Here is a 23,090-nt window from a genome sequence, read left to right as displayed (position 1 = left end):
GGTTATTCATTGGATGTGGACCTTTTCACACCCCTCATAGACATTTCTAGCTCTTATGAAGGGGATAAAAAACGGATACTCAAGAGATACTTGCTATTCATTTTTCTCAAACACAGAGCACGTATGCTCAGCAGAAAACATTAATGTAAGTAGTTAACAATAATTTTTCCTACAAGTGACTGGCCAGTGTTACACACACCACATCATATTCAGCATTTGAGAGCAGCATCCTCTTGAGGAGAAGGACCTGGAGGTGTTGGTGGATGAGAAGCTCAACATGTCTTGACAGTGCGTGTATTAAAAATGGCATGGGCAGCAGATCAAGGGAAAGTGACTCTGTCCCTCTACTCTGCTGTTGTGAGGTCCCACCTGGTACACTGCATCCAGCTCTGGGGTCCCCAAGATAAGAAGGTCTGCACCTGCTGGACTGAGTCCAGTGGGAGGACCATGAAGATGGTCACAGGTTGGAAGCACATCTCCTATGAAGACAGGGTGAGAGCTGGAGTTGTTCAGCCTGAGAGGAAAGGAAGCTGGGGAGACCTTATAGCACCTTCCAATACTTCAACAGGGCCTATACAAAAGCTGGAGAGGGTCTTTTTATAAGGACATATGATGATAGAACAAAGGTAAATGGCTTAAAGCTGAAGGGAGGTAGACTTAGATAAGATATTAGGATGAAAGTCTTTACTGTGAGGATGCTGAAGCAATGGAACAGGCTGCCCAGAGGAGCTGTGGATGCCCCAGTTCTGCCAGAGTTCAAGGCCAGACTGGATGGGGCTCTGAGTAACCTGGTCTAGTGCAAGGTGTCCCTGCCCATGGCAACAGAGTTGGAACTAGGTAATCTTTATGATCTCTTCCATACTAAACCAGTCTATAATTCTATGATTTTATGATCAGGTCAAAAAATGATATGAATTCACAGTGAAAAGAAGTACTTGGTGTAACTGGGATTGCTTCTATTTTTGAAGAGCTGATGCTTATTTTGGCAGTATATGTGCAATTTTGTGTCTGTGTTTTTCTCTATTCTTTTTGTTTGTTTTTGTTTCTTTATTTGTTTTCCCTTCCCTATAGTCTATGCACATATAATAAAATTATTTGGTCTGTTAAACAGAATTGAAAGTTACAGTGTGATCCTTGTCTTGTGCATTTATTCCATTTTATTTATTTCATAGACTTATTTTCAAAAATTACCAGAAAATGAGTAGGGATTTAGTATTTACATAGTAAAACCAATACTCTGTTTTGAACCAAAATGAATTCCCCTTTTAAGATATTTAATATGTGTAGCTCCTATGAAAGAAATAGCAGCCTTAGTGGAAAACTAAATTTCTACAAGAATTTAAATATTAATTTTTATGCAGTATAGCTCTTCTATTTGCTGACATTTTACAGATAATTAATGAAAAGCATTAAAAGTACTAATAACTAAAAAACAAATTGGAAAAAGACACACCTTGAAATAATTTGGTATCTCAGCAACCTGAATTGTTATAACCACTGAGTTCATTAGAAGAGATTAAAGACTGAACACAAAGACAAATGTAAAGATGTGATTTTTATATGTTTGATCAAATCACTTCATGACTTTATCATAGAACACTGTGTTTCCCACCCTAGTATTTTGCTTTCCAGAAGATAATCTAAATTTTCTTGCAACCATTCCCATTTCCTGGATTTCAGTATCATTTTGTGTGAGTTAATTTAATATGCTCTGCTGAAATATGGCAGTACATGAAGATATGGTAGAGATGATGTGACTCCTTCTTCCTGAAAAAGTCCAGTCTCAGGAAAAATGTTTCTATCTTCTGCTGAGCTGTATTTCTCATATCAGGAACTGTAATCTTGGAGTTTGGCCAAAACTATTCACCGTATGTTATAGATTCAAACAAATTTATAGACATTTCCTCTTATAGTACTCATGTTCACTTAAAAAAATGCTTCTAAAACACATACAATGCGAGAGACTTTTTGGAAAATGGATTTTGATTGTAAAGACACTGCCTTACTTTAGACTCTAAAGACAACTTTCCCCCCGCCCCCAACAGGTCTTTATTCACCAAGCCATAGAAGGTCTATCACTGTAACATAGTTTCACAAGGATATAGTGTTGCCGACCAGGCGCTAGGGAGACTGCACACACTGATGTGATGTTCAAGCAAATCCCCAATTTATTTAAAAACACAGGTATATATGACCTCAAGTGACTCCGCCCCAGGTGCGGTGGTCTGACTCCAATTAGTTGAGGCTGGAAACATGTCCTTTTAAGGTGAAAACGAAACTTGTGAGGTGGTCCTCCAGACCCACCTGAATCAGAGGCTGCAACAATATAGCTTGTTGGAAACCAGCATCTTTAATTAATACAATTGTGAAATATTACTAAAAAGGCCAAATTATTACTTTCAAAGAATTCCTGTTGATATTAAAGGGACTTTTGCATGCATATTTGAGCGTCTTTAGTCAATGGACTCATGGCCCTGTTAACCCTACTGGTGGAGCTTAAGAAGGCTCTCAACTAATCATTTAATCATTACTGCAATTACACTAGTAAGGCTGATTGACATGCCAGTTAACAACAGTGATGAAAGGGCTTTTGTCTTCAAATGAAATGAAAGTTGGTGACTCGTAATGATTAAGTTCTATATTCCCCCCTTTTACTTTATGCCAATATTAAATCTAGGATTTTTTATTCTGAAACAAAACTGTTCTGTAGTTAAGGTCTGAGCTAGAGCACTATGTCAGTGCTTACTGTTCCTGGTCTCAGAATGGTGAAGTGAAACCAGAATATTGGTTCTTGTAGCTTAAAAAATACAATTTTATACCTCCTGTCTACAAAAACATTGTGCCAAGAATATAAAGACTGAGTACAAGCTCCCTACGGCACATACATCAGATTGCTTACACACTTCACTTACTGATTGTGCAAATGCTTTAAAGTATGTATACTGCTGTTGCACATTTCCTGGAGCATAGTTCTCAGAAGAAAAACTACTCCACAGAGGTCTCAAACTTGTTTTAAATTTTCAAGCACGCTGTGTAGTATTACTTTCATTAGCCTTTTCCATATAGCTAATGTTAGCATCAACTTTTTTCCTAGGTTGCAACTGTACCACTTTATTGTATTTCACTATTTATTAATGCTGCTTTTGCCAAGTGTAAGGAAAAGGCCCATTATACTCCACTAATTCTCCTAACTCCCTCAATTAATCCCAAAAAAATCATTACTCTGTTTACATTGGATGCATTTCCCATCGCAGACCACATTATATCTTCTCTCGTATTGTCAGAGGCAACAGTGTGCTCTCCAGTACCAGCACACTATGCCTCCAGCAGACAAGTCAGGAATTTGGTGAGGGTAGAGCCTGTGTTTCTCTGCTTGGCCTTGCAGATTTACTAGGATGAAGAATAAATTGCAGTTCACTATCAAAGACCATATAGACCTAGCTGTGACAGAATGCTTTTGGAAGAATTTATACTCTTAATTTTGAAAAGAATGACAAGAAGAATACAGCTGTCAATAAAGTGAGAAATAGGCAGTCTGAATCCCAACAGCATTCTGAAAATCTAGGGACTACGGATAATTTCTGTGCTTAGGCAATATGAAATGATTGGATTAATAGAAAAATTTGTTCATGTAATTTTGTTTCTTATGACAGTTTTTGATTTTGGTATTGCAAGAGAACTCAAGGCTTTGTTACCCTTTACATCCACAAAGGATATTGTAGAAGGCTTGTGTGGCTGAACAGGCTCAATGATCTAAGAAAGGCCAAACTTGAGATCTGAATAGAAGTTTCAAGTGAGGTGTCTGGGAGAGCCATCTCATTTAACACTTTGCAGGCATCTATAGCTGAAATAGTTACCCATATGCTCTGTGTAATCAGTTAAGGGAAACAGCCATTTCCATAACCCATTTGGAGATTAAAATTCCTGAAATGAGTAACTACAAAGACCTGTTTTTCTGCACTGCTTACAAGATGTGTCTAGGGGACAAATTTCAGTATGTTTGTGCTATAGAAGTTGAAAGTAGCTGAATATTTTTTCCAGGTATGGTTACTGAAAGGCACCAGTAGCGAGAAATCAGGTTTCAGAGTAGTGGAGGTGTCCACATGAGCATCACCAGTGCATTCCATGAGAAATTTGTTTGATTAACAGAGAAGATGGAAGGCAACCTACGTTAGGCACTAAGAGTCATTTGGGGTCATCCATACCTGAAAAGCCCTTTTCACATACTGTTTTTCATCACTACAAAACTTATTGCTTTTATACAATAACTATCAAGGGTCAAGACCTCATCTATTAAGGTTCCAATAAATTTTCAGGGAATTACGCATTGTACTCTTTCTTCTTTCTTCTTATGACTTCTGTTTATGAATAGAAGCACTATCCTTCCCCTGGAACAGAGATCATAATTCTTTCACATTTATTTAGGAGTATATTCCTTTTGCATGTTGCCACAACAGATGTGACAAAAAAGATTAGATATCAATGAGCTAAATTCATTACTGCTGTAATGCAGTTCATATTATTACCAGGATTAATGTAACAATTACACATGAGAGAATTTGATGTTAAGATTTATCTTCAGTCTTCATAACAACATAGCAATAGTTGTCACTGTTTCAGGAAAGAAATTGCTATTTTAAAAAACATAAAAGCTTACATGTGTAATAAGAACTCATCCTCCCTTGCCACAGAAAATAAAAAAAGCCTGAGATTTCACTGAGTATCAGTGAAATTATTTGTAATTTGCCTCAGGACAAAAATAAACACCACAGTTAAAATTCAGAGTAAACTTCAGAGCAGAATGGTTAAAACAAACAACAAAACCACAAAAAACCTAATGCTGAAAAAACCCACATTGATTGCAATAAAAGTAATAAGAGACTGGAACTTCCACGTTAGAAAGATGAATTTGACTTGCATGAAAGAAAAAACCCAATTAATTGAAATAAGAACCATTTTAGCTTGCTCTTGGGTTTTGTTTTCACTTTCAAAAGCTAAAGTGTTATAGAATCAAGATTTTATTGAAAGTTAGTTAAACAGCACCATCTTTCTAAGTAAATATTTAAATCCTTGCAGGTTTAATGAAGGTTGGTAGGATTAACTTAAGAAAATACCCATGATTGAAGTGATTATTACAATTAGACCCATTCATGTCAGAGTTCTATGGTTCTATTAGATAGTTTAACCGAATCTAGTGGGATTACAAAAGAAATGCCCAAATTTGAGATCATTATTGCAATTAGAGTTCTACATGTTGACATTTAATGGTTTTATTAGAGAATGATTAGTGTTTTTATGCTGGAGCAGAGAGTTTATTGTCTGCTCTAGGCCACATGTCATCAAATTAAAATTGAGCTGTAATGCAATAGTATTTCCCTAATTGTTTCAATCAGTTATGCTAAAGCAGCTCTTAACACACAAAAACATAGAAAAGTTTGTTTCCAGTTGTGCCAAGCTACAGGTTCCCACATTGCCAGAAATATGTTAACTAGCAAGCATTATCAGCAAGGTTAGGTTTAAATGTGAGACACACAAGAATAGCACAGAATGGACACCGACATTCTTGCTACCATCAGGACTTGATGTTGACCCAAACCATTTGTCACAGAGTTGCAGACTGATTTCTAAAGCTCCTTTGTGATGATAATGAATTACTTGCTATTACTTTTGTGTTTGGGATTATTATTTTTTTGGTTGCATGTGTTTATTGGTGTCTTTTTTAATGACTTTGCAGGCACTGGTTTGCTCAGGCAACATGATAGGTGACTGATAGTGTGCTAAATTAATCAAGATGCCTGAATTCATATGATGGGACACAACATGGCATTGCTTCATATTATGAAAGCCAAACAGTGCAGACTATGTTGTACAGCAATAGAAATGAAGATGGTTCTATGAAAAACAGAATTAATCACTGTCTACTCTATTTTTCAAGAAAGCAGTCTCCACTTCATGCTTTACAAAACCTCTTCATTAAACTTTGCTATTAGAACAATTGTGTCAACCTTAACAAGCAATGAAAAGTATGAAAACTTTCTAAACTGTTTTAACACTTCTCCCCTTAAAACTGCAGTGAAATCATTTAAAAAATAAAACTCATTGCAAATTCCCTATGTTGAAAACACAAAAATGAAATCCCCATTAAAAAAATTACAAGATTGATTCTGAAAAATCACAAGAAATATTAAAAATATATTTATTTTTATTCTTTCTACCTTCCAATTTTTGAAACTCTTGTGTATTGCCATACCCTTTAATGTAAATGCTGTATGACTAAGTATTGTCATTTCTGCTGCAATACTAATTGCACATGCCAAATTATGATTTGGGGTTTTGGTTGCACATAACCTAACCAACAATTGCTGAAAAAATCTTGAATTTCTGCCTGTACTGTCCATCACAGGAGGTTCTTTATAACGCCTACTCCATTCAAGCCTCTGCAATGATACAAAATCCTGCTTCTCATAGTAACTTTAATGTTGCTCCTGCCTTTTTCAAACAATTATATTCTTCTTTTTTTTTTTTTTTTTTTTTTTTTTATGCTCGCTTACACTGTTTCAGCTCTCTCCTTAGAATTTTACAGCCCACATGTTCCCAAGCCTGAGTTTTGTTCATGAAGCTACATTTCTTTAGTCACTTTCTGGTCTACACAGTCCACTTCCCAGACATTGCTTGTTCAGTCTGTACTCCATCAGTGACAGCCCCATTTATCACACTGCTTTCCTTCATGTCCTGAGCTCTGACACTCACAGTAGCACTTCACTATCACTTTCTTTTAACACGCTGATGGGTTTTCATACCTCCCATACTGAAGTGTTTTTTTTCCGTTTCCTAATATCACTTTGCTTCCTTGTTTGCCTTCCCTCTCTTTTACGTTGCTCTTGTTTGCTGCTCTTTGGCCTCCATTTTTGTTCTTTTGCACATTACTTCCTGACTTTCATAAGCCCTTTCTCTTTGCTTCACGCTGCTTTTCTCCTCTTGGGTGTCCATTATTCAAATGAGCAGGTCCATAGGAAGCGGTGGGCAGAGTTCTCAGATGCTATGTTGGCAGAGCTAGCAGTTGTACATGGCTTTATTAAGACACTTAATGATAGCTGATGCATTCCCATAAACTGTGGTTCCAGAAAATAATTGACTATGTGACAACCCCACCCATTTTTTGTTGGTTTGTGTTTTTGTTGCTGTTGTTTGTTTCTTTGCTTTAAATGCTTTTAGATCTTCAGCCAAATGAATGTGTATGCAAACCCAATATACCCCTGGAGGGCTAAAATCCTGAAGTCAAATAAAAATTATACAACATTGATTACTGTGCTCACATTAATCTATCACTTTTGTGAGTGTTTTGAGGATGAGTCATGGTCTGTGAAAGTTCAGGTTGGCAGCAGCACAATATTCACAGCATATTACAGATAGCCTGAAAATTCTTGGAACCACCAACCTGCTTGGAACCAATGCTCAGCTAAAAAAGGGATCCACAGATGTAATATTTCCCCAGCCTGATGGGGTTCTCTCATCACTCTATGTGAGGCCAGTTAGTCATGGTACGTCAGAGATACAAGCCACTTAATCTCTGACTCACACTTTTCCTTCCTCTTGCATAGGTTAAGACAAAAAGGGGGAAAGTTTTGGCTCTGCTCTTTGCAGCTCTTCATACACAAGGTGTATGGATGTGCCTGCTTTCCCTCTTTCGCAATCAACATTTCTGTGATCTAGCTTCCAAATTCTTGAAACGTGAAAGTGGAATTGTACATTTGAAAATGGAGCTGTAAGTTTACTTTCTCTTTCAGATACGGTGAATTTTCCTGCAGAAGTTGTCTCTAGTGGTTTCATTACACAGCAGTATTGTTCTATCTTCTCCTTTAGGATGAGATAAAAAATAATAAGTTTTGACACAATAAATTTCTGTCTGCAGGTTTACAAACTCAAAAGTTGTCTGAACGGATTGTCTCTTCAACTCAAACTACTTCTTTATGGTATAAATTTGACTGAAATTTATAATGTGGACAGAAGTGACAGTTACATACTAGATGGACATAGTTCATGGATTGTGTCATAGTGGATGCAATTATCTGAAATGGTAAAAATGAGATAACATATGTCACAGAAATCATTAGCAAACCTCTTCTTCATGGAGTTAACATTGGATATATCACTTTATTTGGAATTTGGAATGTGCTAGGAAGAGGCAAAAGAAAAATGGCGAGCACCACATTCCAGAAATTCATCCTTCATGCCAAGTTCAGCTTGTTTTGCCCACAAGTTAACTATATACAAGTCATCTAGTAAGTAACAGACTAAGTTGGAAGAAGATAAATTTAGAAGGTGCCAAAATAGTTTGGAATATGGCTGAGAGACCAGCTGTAGTAGACCTAATTAAAACAGTCCTAGAATATCGTAGCGCTACTTGTTCCACAGATGTCACTGTCGCAGCCACTATGTGTGTACTCATATCCTCAGTGAAAAGCAGGTGGCAAAATGCAAAGCTCCAGTGACTATGAGCTTAAAATGGCACTGCAGAATGTGCTTGGTGTCACCATGTTTTCTAGATTTCTGGATCTGCTGGAGGTGTAGTAGCATGAAGCAGGAGTTGTAATATATCTATATAGGTACTGTCAGTAGTTTCTTACGCAGATTCACTGCTCTGCTTAAATCTCTGCCAGTTCTGCTCAGATCTTATAAGAAGCTATGTAGGGGACAAAACCACAGATAAGGAAAAAATAATTGGATTTCTATTGGATTGATTTCTTAATGCATGGAAGCCATTTTATTAAGATGAAGTGCAACACATCATTTTCAATGGTAGTGGCAAATGGAAGGGAGTTCCTTTGCTGTCATGCTGCAGAAGACAGTGTTCAGTGACTAGACCACCTGCCTAGCTCTTAGCCATCTATCTGCTGTCATGTATGGCTATAATTAATTGTGGGTACAAAATTGGGGCTGGTTTTCAAACTTGAGCTGTTAATATTCCTGTCTTCATTATGCCAGTTTGTCTCACTAAAGCAGCTAATCCATCTCTACAAATGGAGGAAAAAAAAATTAGAGATAAGCAACTCTTGCTGATAGACATCTGCCAAATGTAATTTCTAGTAATGTTACCTCATGTTTTTGAGAATATTTTAGATATTACTATTTTTTAAGTCAGAACTTCAGAGTTCTTTTTCCTTTCTTAGCAGTTCACAGATACAATGTTTTTAATATTGACTTTATGTAGAAATATTGCACTTTATAATACCAGAATGCAACAAGAATTGTTTTAAATGGTTACTTTTGACTCTGCTGTCTTGTTTTTTCCCTTTCCTCCAATGCCTTTCAAGACATTTTCTGACAAAAAGACCTATATTTTTCAAGACTACTAGTAACACTCATCCCTGCTGTACCAACCAATTACTACTGTTTCAAGTGCAAACAAGCTGAATGCAACTTCCTATAGGTTTACATGTCATCGTGGCAACTAAGCAGAAGCTTTGATGAAATCTCTTATCAAAGACACTTTCAGGCTTTTAGTTTGAATCTTGGTGTAAGTACAGATGACAGTCTTTAGGGCTGCATTATGTGCAGCTTGGTTATAGGTCATGTGTTTCACTACTGGGTTTAGTCCCCAAATAGGACAAAAAAAAACAGAACAAAACAAAACAAACAAACAAACAAAAAACACCAGAAACCCCAACAAAACCAGATCAAAAGAAAATAACAAACCAACCAAACCAAATCCATTTTACACTTATTTTATTTTAAATTTTCATGCTCTGTTTGGCAGTCACAGTGGTATGCTACAAAATATTGTGACAGATGGATGGATTTCATGAAATAATCTTTGATTGCTTTCTTTGTTCTTGCTGTACATGTCAAAAGTGAATAATAGAAAGCCTTTTCTCTGTCATGTTTCCTCTCGATAGATTAAGATGGAAAGTGGAATAAGTGCAAATACAAATATTATGGTACGCTTAAAACAACTTTTCCTTGATGCTTGATTTTATTCAGTCTGTATTTTATTTTCTGAAGCACAAATATTATACTACTTTTAGCATTTGGATAAAGATACAATAAAAAGTTCAAAACATAGAGAAAAGAGTATACCTCAGGCAAACACATCAAAAGTTTGGAATTTTTCTCCACATTTCACTGAATTCATCTTAACTTCTTGCATCTAGGTAAAGTTTAGCAATAAAAAAATCCACAGAATGTGCACAAGGATACTGATCATAAATCCCAGGAAGGCAAGAACTACTCCATGTCCATCATCCATTTCTGACATGGTTATATCTGCTCTTTTCTTCCCTTAGTCCATTTTTAGCCTTCAGTCTGCTAAGCCAGTAAAACCAACTAACCTAATGTCAAAGCTCCTTCATTTTAATAGAAACAAATTTTATAGATTTCATTATTAACTTACAGATTTTAAATAGTTTAAAAAATATTCTAGCATGATTAAGATAATAGAACACGATGATGGAGGTCCTATATCCAGTCTCTTTTAAGACCTCACATTTAGCACAACAGCCTCTAGTGCAGTGGTTCAGATGCTCAACTCCCGGAGTGTGTCTGAAAGCTGTCATGCTCATATTGACCTACAGGCGCACCATAGCAGTAGGAATATTGGAGCATGGGCTGAGGGTAGGCAAAAAGTAATTTCATTTCTTTTGAATCATGCACCATGTACTCAGATTTTACCTGGCTAAATTATGCTTCAAAGCTGAAAGTTTTCCTACTTAGTTCCAGGTATGCAGGAAAATCACAAGCTTTAATAGAAAATGTTGAGAAATGAAAGGGATCCTTAAGCCCACTGACCAATGTCTTCTTGGATTACACAGAGAAAATGGCAAGTTTTCTTTGGATGCACCACCAGTGAATGGAAGAACAGAATTTGTTTCTGTAACAGTTTCAATACAAACACCAGGAAACAAACAAAAACTACTTACCACCTTGTATACTGAATAGTCTTTTCATTTGCAATTTTGAGAATTAAAACATGTTTCTTGGAATTCCCACTGAATCAGGGTATCAGGCCATTGATGTGAAGAATTGTTATATAAATTCAGCTGTGATGGCACTATATCGTGTTGACAAATACCATGTTTACATTTTAAATTGCATCAGAGAAATTGTAATGAAGAAATAATTAAACCAGAAGAGAGTAATACCATTATGGAAAACTTCTTTGACTACTAGTTCCCCTTTCTGGCTAAAAAGCTCCTGAGAGCCAATTCTTGCCCTTTAGCACTGGACGATAAAACAATACCTATCCTGATCTAGCTATTTAAAGATATAAAAGAAAAAATTGCCCTGATATATTACTCAATGCTATTACACAATTTATTAAAACAAAAGACTTTGTAGTCACAATATTTTTAGTCTTTTTTTGTGTAAGAAAGAAGAATTATCATTACTATGATTGTTAGTAAATTATTTCATTCTTTCTTCCTTCTTTCCTTCCTCCCACTCCTTCTAATCATATTTAGTTCCTCTCACATATGAGCACACAATACCCTCCCAGAATAATTTGAGAAATTGCCTTCTTTCACAAGTGGTTTTTACACATGTTTCAACATACATACTTTAGTAATGTACTCTTGCCATTGGCTTTAAGCTTGGCTAGAAGATGAAGTAAAAAAATAAAGTGAACATAAAACACAGTCATGCTGAGCTGTTCTTGGAGTAAAACCCTGAAGACATAGGAAGAACATTGCTGGCACTATATGGTGCTCCTCACCATCTGCTTTCCCTCCCTGACATCACACTGTAATTAAAGGAAAAAGACATCAGCTTGAAATCAGACATGAGATGCTGTCCAGTTGAAAAGGTTACTGCAGCAAATGAGCAATTAGTGGATCCTGCTGCAATGACTGCTTTAAGTTGAGAAAAGACTTGAACAAAACACAATAGCTGAATAAACTAGCTTGGTAATCTGTTTGTCACAAGTCCTGCAGTCAGTGCTATACAATGAGTTGCTAGGATACAGCCTTCAAGGATGGCATGAAGACTATTCTAACCAAGACTACCAGGCTTATTCCATGTTTATGCCTACAGTAATCAAGAAGATTGTTTCTTGTTAACATATGCCAAACTCTCAAACAAAATATGCTGGAGAACTTTTCAGGAGACAAAATTCTATGTACTACAAGTGCTTTAAATAAAAGCCATAAAAATCACTTCATTAGTCTCCATGTGTGGCAGCCTCATCAAAGTTAATCATTTATCAACTTAATCAGGTACTTATTGCCTGGTCTACCATTCCTTAGAAATAAGGTTGCTAGGAACAGCCTTCTGTACCAAAGCCTGGTCCTATGTTATTTAAACAATTTGTTTTCAAGCATTCGTCTACAGTTTCATATCAGTATGATCTATCAACAGAAACTAAGTTTAAAAGCTCATAATTACTATTTAATGTTTAATATCTACATGATGATTTACAAGTCTCAAAACACTCTCTGGGCAAAATCACACAAAGAAATAAAAAGGAAAATTGATTAATACAATGAAAGAGTGACAGAAAGTTAGAAAAAATGCAAAGAAAAAAATAGACTGACCACTTAGATAAGATTTACAATGGCAGAGTATCTACATACTGGAATCGGTAGTCACTTGTTGCAAGCCATTAGTGTATCATGAATGTGTGTTTTCCTCAGCATAAAAGATGCTCTAAAAAACAAACATCTTTTCCTGTTAGAAGTAAACAAAGACATCTGGATTTTGGGAAGGAAGCAGACAATGCAAGCAAAACCCTTCCTTACATACAGCCAAAGGGTCAGCTGGTACTGAAAAAAAAATTATCATTTTCATAAAGAAAAGGCTCAATTGTTCAAATTCCAGCACTAACCTTCTCTTTAAATTCCAGCACTAACTTCCTCTTCCTCCTCATCTCCTCTCACTCACTCCTCCCAATAGCCTTGACAAATACTGAAGAAGAGAAAAGAAAGTCTTTCAAGTAAGGAGTGGCAAGATGTTTAAAGGAACAAGGAAACATGATTCTTTTAAGTTTGCAGGTTCACAGGTGGCTTAAGTTGGTCTAAGACAGAACAGAAGCCAAAAGCTAATAGCCTGTCCTCTTATCTGCTCTCAGACAATTCTCAAAGATTTCCTCTTCCCCAATTCCCACAATATGTGACTGCAAAGAGAGGCAGAATAACATGGAAAAGGAAAGGAAAGGAGAAGAAGGGAAGGTTTAGGGAGGGAAGGTTTGAGAAAATTTGGGAAGGTTTGGGTAGGGAAGGTTTGGGAAGGAAAGGTTTGGGAAGGGAAGGTTCCCAAACCCCTCCCCCGCCCCCCCCCCCCGCACTTAACCCCCCCTCCCCCCTTTTCTGCTTTGGCAAAGTAACATTATGACCCAATCTCATCTTTTTAAACATCTGTTAAAGTAGTTACGTAAAGATAGATGTGCTAAGGAAAACACACAGAAGAATTTAGAATTTTTCTGTAAGTGACCCTCTTTGCTGAATTCAACTCTTATAGGGTGGAGAGCACACACGAGTTGTAAAAGGACAGTCAGTGTGATTTAATGCTTGGCTTTCAAGGAAGTTTGGTTCTGCTCCTTAGTGTACTAGTGCTGTGCTACTGCCCAGAGACACAAAGGGCTGATTACTGATTCTTTCACAGCACTCTGCAAATTAGAAATGTGACTAATAATATTTTAAATTTTGGATTTGGGTATTTTAACTGCTCAGTTTAGGATCTTTTCCTCAACCTCTATCTTAATGGGCTTCACAAAGATATATTTTCAACACCTTCAAGTAGTATGTTCAAAAAAGATATATTTTTTCCCTAAGTGCTAAAAAATTTTAAACTGATTTGTCAAGAAAACCCCAAACTCTTGCCTGTGCCTTGAAATAAGTCCATTTTCCTTAAGAGTGATGGGAGAGATAAAATTCCAGCTCAATGATTGCTTGAAAAATGCAAGTATGATCTGTATTTCATTCCATGAAGAAAATCCTCAAAAAAAGAAGGCCAAATCTTTGTCCATCAGTTACTACACCCTAATATTTGTGATACTGTTTATATTGCTACCTGATGTAACTCTGCCAGGAGAGGTGACTAAACTAATCCTAAGAGGTATTAGTGAAGGATGATGCTTACAGGCAATTCCCTTACATGCTGTTAACAGGAAATCGAATCAAAGGAAATCCCTAAAGACCCTTTAGAAAAAAGGTTTTACATTTGTCTCTTGATATCTGTGACTAAAAGACAAAAGCAACCCTGTGTTATCAAAGGACAAAAGATGGCATAGAAATAATTTATTGAAAGGTTATAGGTTAGTTTTCATAAACTACTACGTAACTTGTGGATCTCAGACAACATTGATTCTAATTTGGGAATCATGAGCAGAACAGTGGACAGAAATATTACACAGGGTTTGGGGATAGCAATTAATAATTCAATTATTAATGGCATTTTAGATACAGTTGTCTACCTAGAAATGGAGAAAACTCAAGAGGAATACAAACTAGGATAATGCAACTAGTGGAGAAGTCATTGCAGTAATTGGCTGCAAACTAGAGAGCAGATGTATATTTCAGATTGGTTTAATATGAATAATATTAATCAGAGAGCAGAACAATAAGTAATATTGACCAGAAGAATTATTTTTTAATTTTTAAATCTCTGTTTTGTTTGCATATCTACTAATGGTGTTGTAATTAGAATTATCTTTCATTTTTCCTCTATTCTGAACTGAGGAAGGTAAGAGCAGGAGCCTTGAAGTATATGATTTCATATAGTCTTACCACTAAATTATGCTAAGCCATCTGTAATCCAATGCCTATTTCCTAGATTACAAGTGATCCAAATATCAAAAAAACCTGTTATCTTTTTTCTTTACTCCTATAATTCAAATAGTCTTTTTATAAGTGGAATAAACACCACCCCCAAACGCCGAAACTAACAATAGGAACCAAAACACTCTGTGGTACACACAAGGATTCTGAAATTCAAAGAATTAAAACTAAAAAAGCAATCATCAGTCCACTGGAAAGCCAGAGACTATGATTAAGAAAAATTCAGTTTGTGACAAATTGTACAGTGTGCTTTCTTTCCCCCATCCCCAATCCCCAAAGGACAACAGCCTGCAGCAAGATCAAGATTTTTCATCTTCTTGTCCTTTTTCCTTTTGTCCCTACATGCTTGCTATGGGCCTGAACTTGCACTCTTTAAGATGTTATCTTAAACATGTTTATGGATTGTTAAACACATGCCCCAGAGAGTTTTTGTAACTTAAAACGTAATTGTGGGGCTCTAACATACAGAAAGGATAAGAAAATTAAGATGTTCACAGAAGGTATAATATTATGATTTTCAGGGGAGGAAAGTTTGTTTCTGTCCAGGATTCAGTGAATATTCAGAGGAGTGTATTAAGCAACAGAATATATCAAGTATAATCAAGTGGGGAATGACACTCAACTATAATATAATTTAAGGTTCACACTAAGTGGCAAAGCAGTTACACTCTGAAGCACCATTATCATCCAAGAAAGGATTTCTCACTTAGTTGTCTTCTAACTTTAGATCTCATATACATATTTTTACATACAAAATGTCTTGTTTGCATGGCAAAGCCTGAAATACTAGTATCCTAATGTGTTCTAAAAACTTCCTCCCTTTTCCCATCTATTCTTTTATTCCCTTTCCCCCAGAATTAAAAAATTACAGAAAGGCAGATGGCTAGACCCTGTACACACTCTTTCAGAAGTTTCATGTGGCACAAGTGGCTTTAAGATCCTGTTTTACTATAAAAGTCTCAAAATCTAATTTATATTTAAAAAAATATTCATTTTTCATAAAATGTTATCCTTAGTGGCTGACAATGAAACTTGCATTGCACTACACAAATTAAGACTTTGATGATGCTGGTATGTACTAAAAGTATTATGGGAAATGAGAACTATTTCCCATTCTGTTCTGTTTGTAACAACACACCATTTGTGAAGCTGGCTATTTCCTACTGCAACAATGGTCCCTTATCCTGAGCAAGTCATCTGAAGTTCCCTTTCCTCCTTGTGTACTATTTGCTTACTCCAGACTCCTCTTACATTTACAGTCTCCACCTGATTGTCCAGTGCCAGAAACCTTGAAATCAGTATGAAATATAACTGATGAATAGATGCAAAGAGATTTTTCAAAGATTTGGGTTAATTAGTTGAGAAATTTTACTGAAACAATTATTACTATTGGAAAACCTGAGGATAGAAGAACTCAACAACAATTTACAGTTTGTTTACTTGTTTTTTGTTAAAACATAAGTGTCTTTAATATTTCTTCTCTGGAACTTTAGAAATAGTAATTCCACTATTGGCTGAGAGCTCACCACAGGCAGAGATAGAATAGTGGTGCAGCTCCAGCACTGAGTAGAAATTCCAGCTGTTCTGCAGAGCACACCATGCTTAGTGAATGCATACATCCACAGTAAAGTTATTGACTGTCAAGCTTACAGTGCTAGAGAAATTGCCCAAAGAGATGCAAGATCTTAACTAGCCATCCAGCTGTGACCTGCATTCTGACATTCTGACCTGAAACTCCTGTAAAGCATAATCAGTTACTACACACAGTGTCTCCTTCCAGGCTATCACATGGAAGAGAGTATTTTCCTTTAGCTACAAAGAAACATGTGCCCAGAACCTACTAAATTAAGTGCGGAGTGGCACTTAATATAATCAAGAATCAGATCCTCCAGTGGCTGTGTGAACACTGAAAAACTCTCTTCAAAAGCAATCAGATCTAGATTCAAACCACATTTTCCTCCTCCTCTCCATTTTTATATTACTTTTTATAAAAAATACTTGTCAAAACCAGTTCTTTTTTGAACCTAGAGGTCTAATCCCTTTCTCACATAAACTAATTTCATGGTGGTGAACCTCTACTGAGTGCCTTCAGGTTCTTGTCAGTGTAAAGGCAAGTTCTTTTTGCCATATCAGTTCACTGACAGCACTCTTCTCTCATGCTGTACTTTGTGCAGAAGATGTCATCCATACACTGGATGACATGAAGTCTGCAAGTATAGGAAGCTGTGAAGGAGAAAGACTTAACATTCATCTGTAGCAGATTCAGGAACAGAACTAAGACAGAAGGAAAAATGGAGTAGTTTCTATTCAAGTGCTTTTCTTTCTAAAATTTCATCTTTGCTCTTTGACAATGAAATGTCCTGGAAGGGCTTTTTAAATATATGAAAAGAAGTTTTCATTGGAACATGCTTTGAAAAAAATCCCAACCAAAAAACCAGAAAACATTCAAAAAGCTTATTACCCATTACATATCCACCCAGTATATAAGACATTCAAATGAGTTCAATCAAGCCAATTTGCATACAGTGCACACAAAAAGGGCATGCAATTTGCACATTTTATTGTAAAGTAAAGCAATTCTCCTGTCAGCATTCAAAGTCTTTAAAAGGAAAGTTCTTTATGCAGTTGAATATTTCAAAGAGAAGACTGTAGGATAGATAGTATTCATAAAATACATTTTATCTAAATTGCTAAATGTCTTTAGCAATAAAACCATCTGGAATAGATGTTGACAAGTGGAAATTACATTAAAAACCCTCCAAGAATTCAACATATTCATGGCTATGCTACTGTACTTTCAATATCATGCTATATCTTTCCCACCTATATAAAGTGTATTTCTCCCAAATGCCATTTAAAATAGCAAGACCTAGCTTTTATTGTATCCCTTTTGACCTCAGTGGAACTTTACCTCAGGAAAGACTAATGAATCAGTCTGTATATGTAGGTAAAAGCCAGCAACCCCTCAAATTACCCATTATGGCTAGTGTTAAATATTCCTATACAAAAAATAGGAAATTTACATTTTTAAGGATTTGGTAGAGATTTCAATTCTCAGTTCCTCCCTTCATTCTCCCTTGTGCTAATTTCCTCAGTTTTACATCTTCAAGATCCTATTTCAAACATCCTGACATTATCAGTTCGTACCCTCCTGAATTAATGTTTGAGTCCTACTTTTTATTTCCCCCTCCCACCTGTGAAACAAAGCCTGGTCCTTTGCTTAGTTACAATCTACTACTCCAAATGACACCACTGTAAAGGAAAAAGCTATGAAGACAGGCTTGATCTCTCCCTAAACCCGTTACTAAAAATGAAAGAATCGTGTAACTGAAAACTTTAGGAAAACTGATTCTGAACAGAAAAAGGCTTGGAATGTTACAAAAACATGACAAGAAATCTGTAGAGAAGAAGCATATTACAACACATGACATCCTCTCCTATTAACATCCTCTCCTCCAAATAAATACCACACTGCTTAACACTGCTCATAGATTTTCAGTACATTTATAAGCCAACAGGAGATTAAGGTCCCTTTTATCCAATGGAAAACACAGAACAGAAAAGGAAAATTTCAGTCAGGAGGATGCTCAGGAGGTGTCTGGTCTAATATATTGCTCGCAGCAGTGTCATCCATGAAATCAAATCAGGCACTTCAGGGAAAGAGGAAGCCTCTGCCACTGCTTACCTGTCATTCTGGGGAAAGGTCTCCTTATAGGCAGTCCTAGCCTGTTGTGTCCCTCACCCTCCTTCTGTGGCCTGCTTAGAAAAATCCAGCTCCGGCTTTCGACAACTCCTCATAGGCACTGGAGGCTGCTTTTAGGTACTCCTGGAGATGCATCTCCAAGCTGAAGCAGCCCTGGTTCTCCAGCCTCTCCTCACAGGGCAAGTACTCTACCCTGAACAACCTCAGTGACCTGCTGAGTTCAGTCTAATGTATTGATGTCTTTCTAGTACTGGAGGACACAAAACTAAAAGCAGTATATAGATGTGCTCAAAAAAATTCTGAGCAGAGGGGAACTCCTGTTCAGTGATTAGCCATGTTCCTATTGAAACAGCCCTGGATGTGTTTGACCAGCACACTGTTGGCTCATACTCAACTTGCTGCAGCCAGAAACCATTGGACACTTCCCTCAGAGCTGTCCCTCAACCAGGCAGTCACTAGCATGTATCACTGCAAGGGGTTATTCCTTCCCATGGCAGGTGTTCACATCTGTCTTTATTCAATTTCATGAGATTTCTGTTGGTCTACTCCTCCATCTTGTTTAATCTCTCTGAAAATTCTTCAGAGACATTCTCAAACATTTTGCCCTACAACTATTACTAGTTTCAAAAAGAATCTTGTGCTAATACAACTTCATGAAAAAAATCAAAGGCAAATTTCATTGGAAAGACAATTTATAGGGGGATAATGCAATGTATGGATACATACAGCGACACTGCATGCCACAGTGAAAGTGGAGCAGAGAGGACAACATGATGTGGTGCCATTAGCCTTATAGTTTCCATCAGCATGTCACATTTCTTTCTGGGTAAGATGTTATGCTCAGGACACTACTGCAATCTGGATGCCTGAATATGATGAAACATCTTTCCTAACAAACCAAAATAAAAGTTAGTAAGTGGGTAGTATGCCTTGCTCAAAGTGTTTTGTAATGAGTTCTTGGGTGAAAGGGCCAAGGTTTGATGATCAGCACTGACCAGATGCTGTGTGGGCCAGACAGGTTCTCATTGTGACAGGGACCTGAGACCGGTACTCCTCTTACATATGGCAGGTCATCCCAGTCTGTTCTCTATGGTAGTGCCCCCAGATCTCAGTTACTTTTGGATATTACCACTATCCTATCCCACGTTCTGCCTTAAATGCTAGGCATAAAGTTTTTCACAGTGGTGTAACACTGTCATGGGAAATTAAGGTCCAGGAGTTTTCACAAAACTCAGACCAAATGGTCTGCCTCAGGATTCCTACAACAGAGTGGATCTGTTTGTTTTGAAAATCAGATGCATGACAGTAATTAGGGCTGCTGACAGGATGCTGTTTAGAACTCTTTCCTTCCAAAACATTTCAAAATTTCATCAAGGCTGTACAGGGGAAGCCTAAATACTGCAGCATGTCAGCTGCATGTTTATATACCTCCCCAAGCTATTTTCAACAGTTCATTCAGATGAGCTGACCAACAAACATGACACAAATTTAAACTGTTCCAACTCTTTGTCATGTTTTATCAAAAAGAACCATCAAGCTGAGATTTTAATATTTAGCCAGTGTGGTTTATTGCACAATGAATTGGATTATTAAAGAAAAGAATCTTTGTGTGGTAGAGGAGCAGGTAAGTGAGAGTCCAAGAGCAATCATATGTACCTACGATACTGTGATAGCCTCTCCCTCTACAACTGCAAGCACAGTGTTCAGCTACTCTCTGCCAGTTTTCACGTACAAAACCAGTATAACAGCAGAATAGTACTGAAATATAAGAGTCTGGTCCAGTTCCTAGTGAAGTTAACAGCCATGCCTGTATTTGTTTTCACTAGAGCGGGCCAAATTTAAGGACCTTGACTCTGACTGTGAACCATGTTGTGGCAGCATATCTATAGTGTCTGTTCAACCAGAAGATGGGTAATATTCTCTCCTGGGTGGGGAACCGCAGGAGCCTCTGCAATGTTTGTAAATGATTGCCTCTTATAGATACAGTTACAAATATAACACAAATAAGAGAGGATAATGAGTGAGGCACAGATGTCTCTGTGTCTGATTGCAGACATCTCATCTGAGCCCATGCATAGTTCTGAGAAGGTTAGGGATACATTCCTGGGCAACCCAGAATGAAAGAATGTAAATAGAAGCTTCCACTATGGTCCTTAGAGCTTCCAAGCACAATTAACCAGTATTTCATGTGGTTTTGTTGAAGAGAAATAACTTAGTAGAAACCTACAGTTGAGAGCAGATGTAGATGTACCATGTAAGCCCAAGGGGAAAATAATTTCTATATTTAGTTAAAATTCTCTCTGCTTCAAAAAAAAAAAAAACAGTAAGAGAAGGTAATTCTATATCATAGAGGCTGTAGTTTGTAAATGAAGATGTACAGTCTACAGATTTAAAATATCTGGTAAAAGAAAACACATTTAACAGAAATCCATTAGCCTTCTTTGTAGCAGCAGTCAAAACAGTATTTGATATCAGAGGGAAAAAACCTGGAATCCTCTTACTGGTAGCCATTTTACTTTTTCCTTGGCCTCTTACTGCTCAGTGGGTTGGCAGAGCAATCTCCAAGAGCTCTGTCAGTACTTACACTATCAGAACCCCTTCCCACTTCACTGCATGATGATCCTCAGCTGGGTTTTCCAACACAATTATTTCTCTGGGTCACAATGTAGAAGGCAGCTGCAGCAAGCGTGGAGGTCAGGCAAAGCAGGCCATGGATGCAACAGCACCTGCCTTTTGCATGCAAAGATGAAGCAAATTACAGCATTTGTCTCCAAGGAACTGAGCAGCAGTACCATGTGTGATGGTCTCACAAGCACCATTTTCATAATGTGCATGGGTATATCTTTTCAAATCTAGAGCAGGGAACAGATGTTTCATCAAAAGACACATTTAAAATAAAGATAATTATGCAGTAAGAAGCTTAATTACATGAGATTATTCAGGTCCACTTAATTGCTTGACAGTCTGAGAGCCTCCCACATATTTGTGACAAAAGCACACTTCTCACTGGGTTACCAAACTCTGTCATGGCTTCAGGACAAATATAGTTGTTTTAGCAATCCAACTAATACTAGTTTCTGATTTTCAGCTACAAGAAGGAAAGGTAAGCAATGAAATATTTTATTCCTACAGGCATTTTATTTTTTTCCATAAAATATGAATAGCCTTGACTGCAAAAATGAAAGTAAAATTGAATATTTTTAACTCAGTATACTCTGTAGAACATTAATTGCACTTAGATATGATTTAGGTAAAGACTAGAATTTCCTCTGGGCTGATTGCGCACACATGCTTACACATCCTCAGTTTTCAGAAGTTTGTTGACTTTTCTATATGGGCATTTAAAAATGGCTTTTCATCTGCCCACAGTGGGATACCCTCTTCATCCACCTGGAAAAATTCTAATTAAAAAATTGTACTCACTCGAAGAAAAGAGATTTTAAAAAAACTCAGAAAACAAAAACCTTCTTACTTAAACAATGCAGCATGTAGTGTGTGGCTGTGGAGCATCAATTCTGAGGGACTGCATTCTCATGGTTACTGAATTGATCATACTAATACAATTCACAGAAAAATAATGACAGGCTTTCAGTGTGATTCTGTGGAGTTCTGGGAGCTTACCAGATGCAGAACTTGAATTCAGTGCTGCCCAAAATACAAAATTGTGAAGGCAGTGTGCCATGTGGATCCTGTTAAACAGGGAACCCCTGCATTTAGTGGGTCCTTATCTTGCAGCTGGGGGATTTCAAGAACACACAGCATCAACTCAGCTGTTTTTTGCTCCATACAGGTTCCAGAAAATAGTTCAAAATGTGGAGAGATTTGAAATTAAATTGCATCCCTCCAACCCTATGTAGGGGACTGTTAGTTAGTTTCTTATGCTGAACACATTTCTTGCTGAGATAGTGTAGGGCACTAGTAAAGCCATGCTCAGAATTTATATTTAAGGTGTGTAAATTTGATATTGAAAGCCTGACCACTAAAATGATCTCTTACTTTTCATCAAAGACAGTACTATAATATTTGCATTGTGATGCCACTGCAGACTTTTCTTACAAACTAGAAATGGTTTCATCGTGCATTACTGCAAAAAAATCCACAGAAGAATTAACTTTATAAGGAGTTAAAGCTTGTGATTTAGAAAAAAATAAAAATGCTTAATTCAGTCCAAGGAGCTAAATGTAACTTAAAGCTTGGGAAAGACGATTACCCTATAATGGCTCCTTTCACATTCTCAAAGTTGGGGTCATTTTAAACTGCTGCTATGTTTTGGAATGCTGCCCAGAAAACTTTGGTGTGAAAAATCTACTGAATACCTTTGCGCTACATTAGCTAACAGTATTCAAGGTCAATAATGCTAGTGGGGGCCTTCTCTCATTCAAGTTGCATTTTAAAAACTTGAAGACTTCTTCCTAAAACTGTTTAAAAGTGGCTTTCCTTAAACCCATAAAAGAAGAAACAATTGTGAGAGAATGTGGAAAGGATACCACTTTGCTGTTGTCAGGAAAGAACATGACAGAGGTGCTAATAAACCATAAACCTGTACCAGCACTAAGTGCAGTTGCCAAGCAGATAATAGGAACTTATGCTACTTTCCACACTAATGGTGTCAAGGTGCACTG

The sequence above is a fragment of the Pithys albifrons genome, chromosome Z (genome assembly GCF_047495875.1).
Source record: "Pithys albifrons albifrons isolate INPA30051 chromosome Z, PitAlb_v1, whole genome shotgun sequence".
NCBI classification, from domain to species: Eukaryota; Metazoa; Chordata; class Aves; order Passeriformes; family Thamnophilidae; genus Pithys; species Pithys albifrons.
This window is presented reverse-complemented; position numbering follows the sequence as displayed.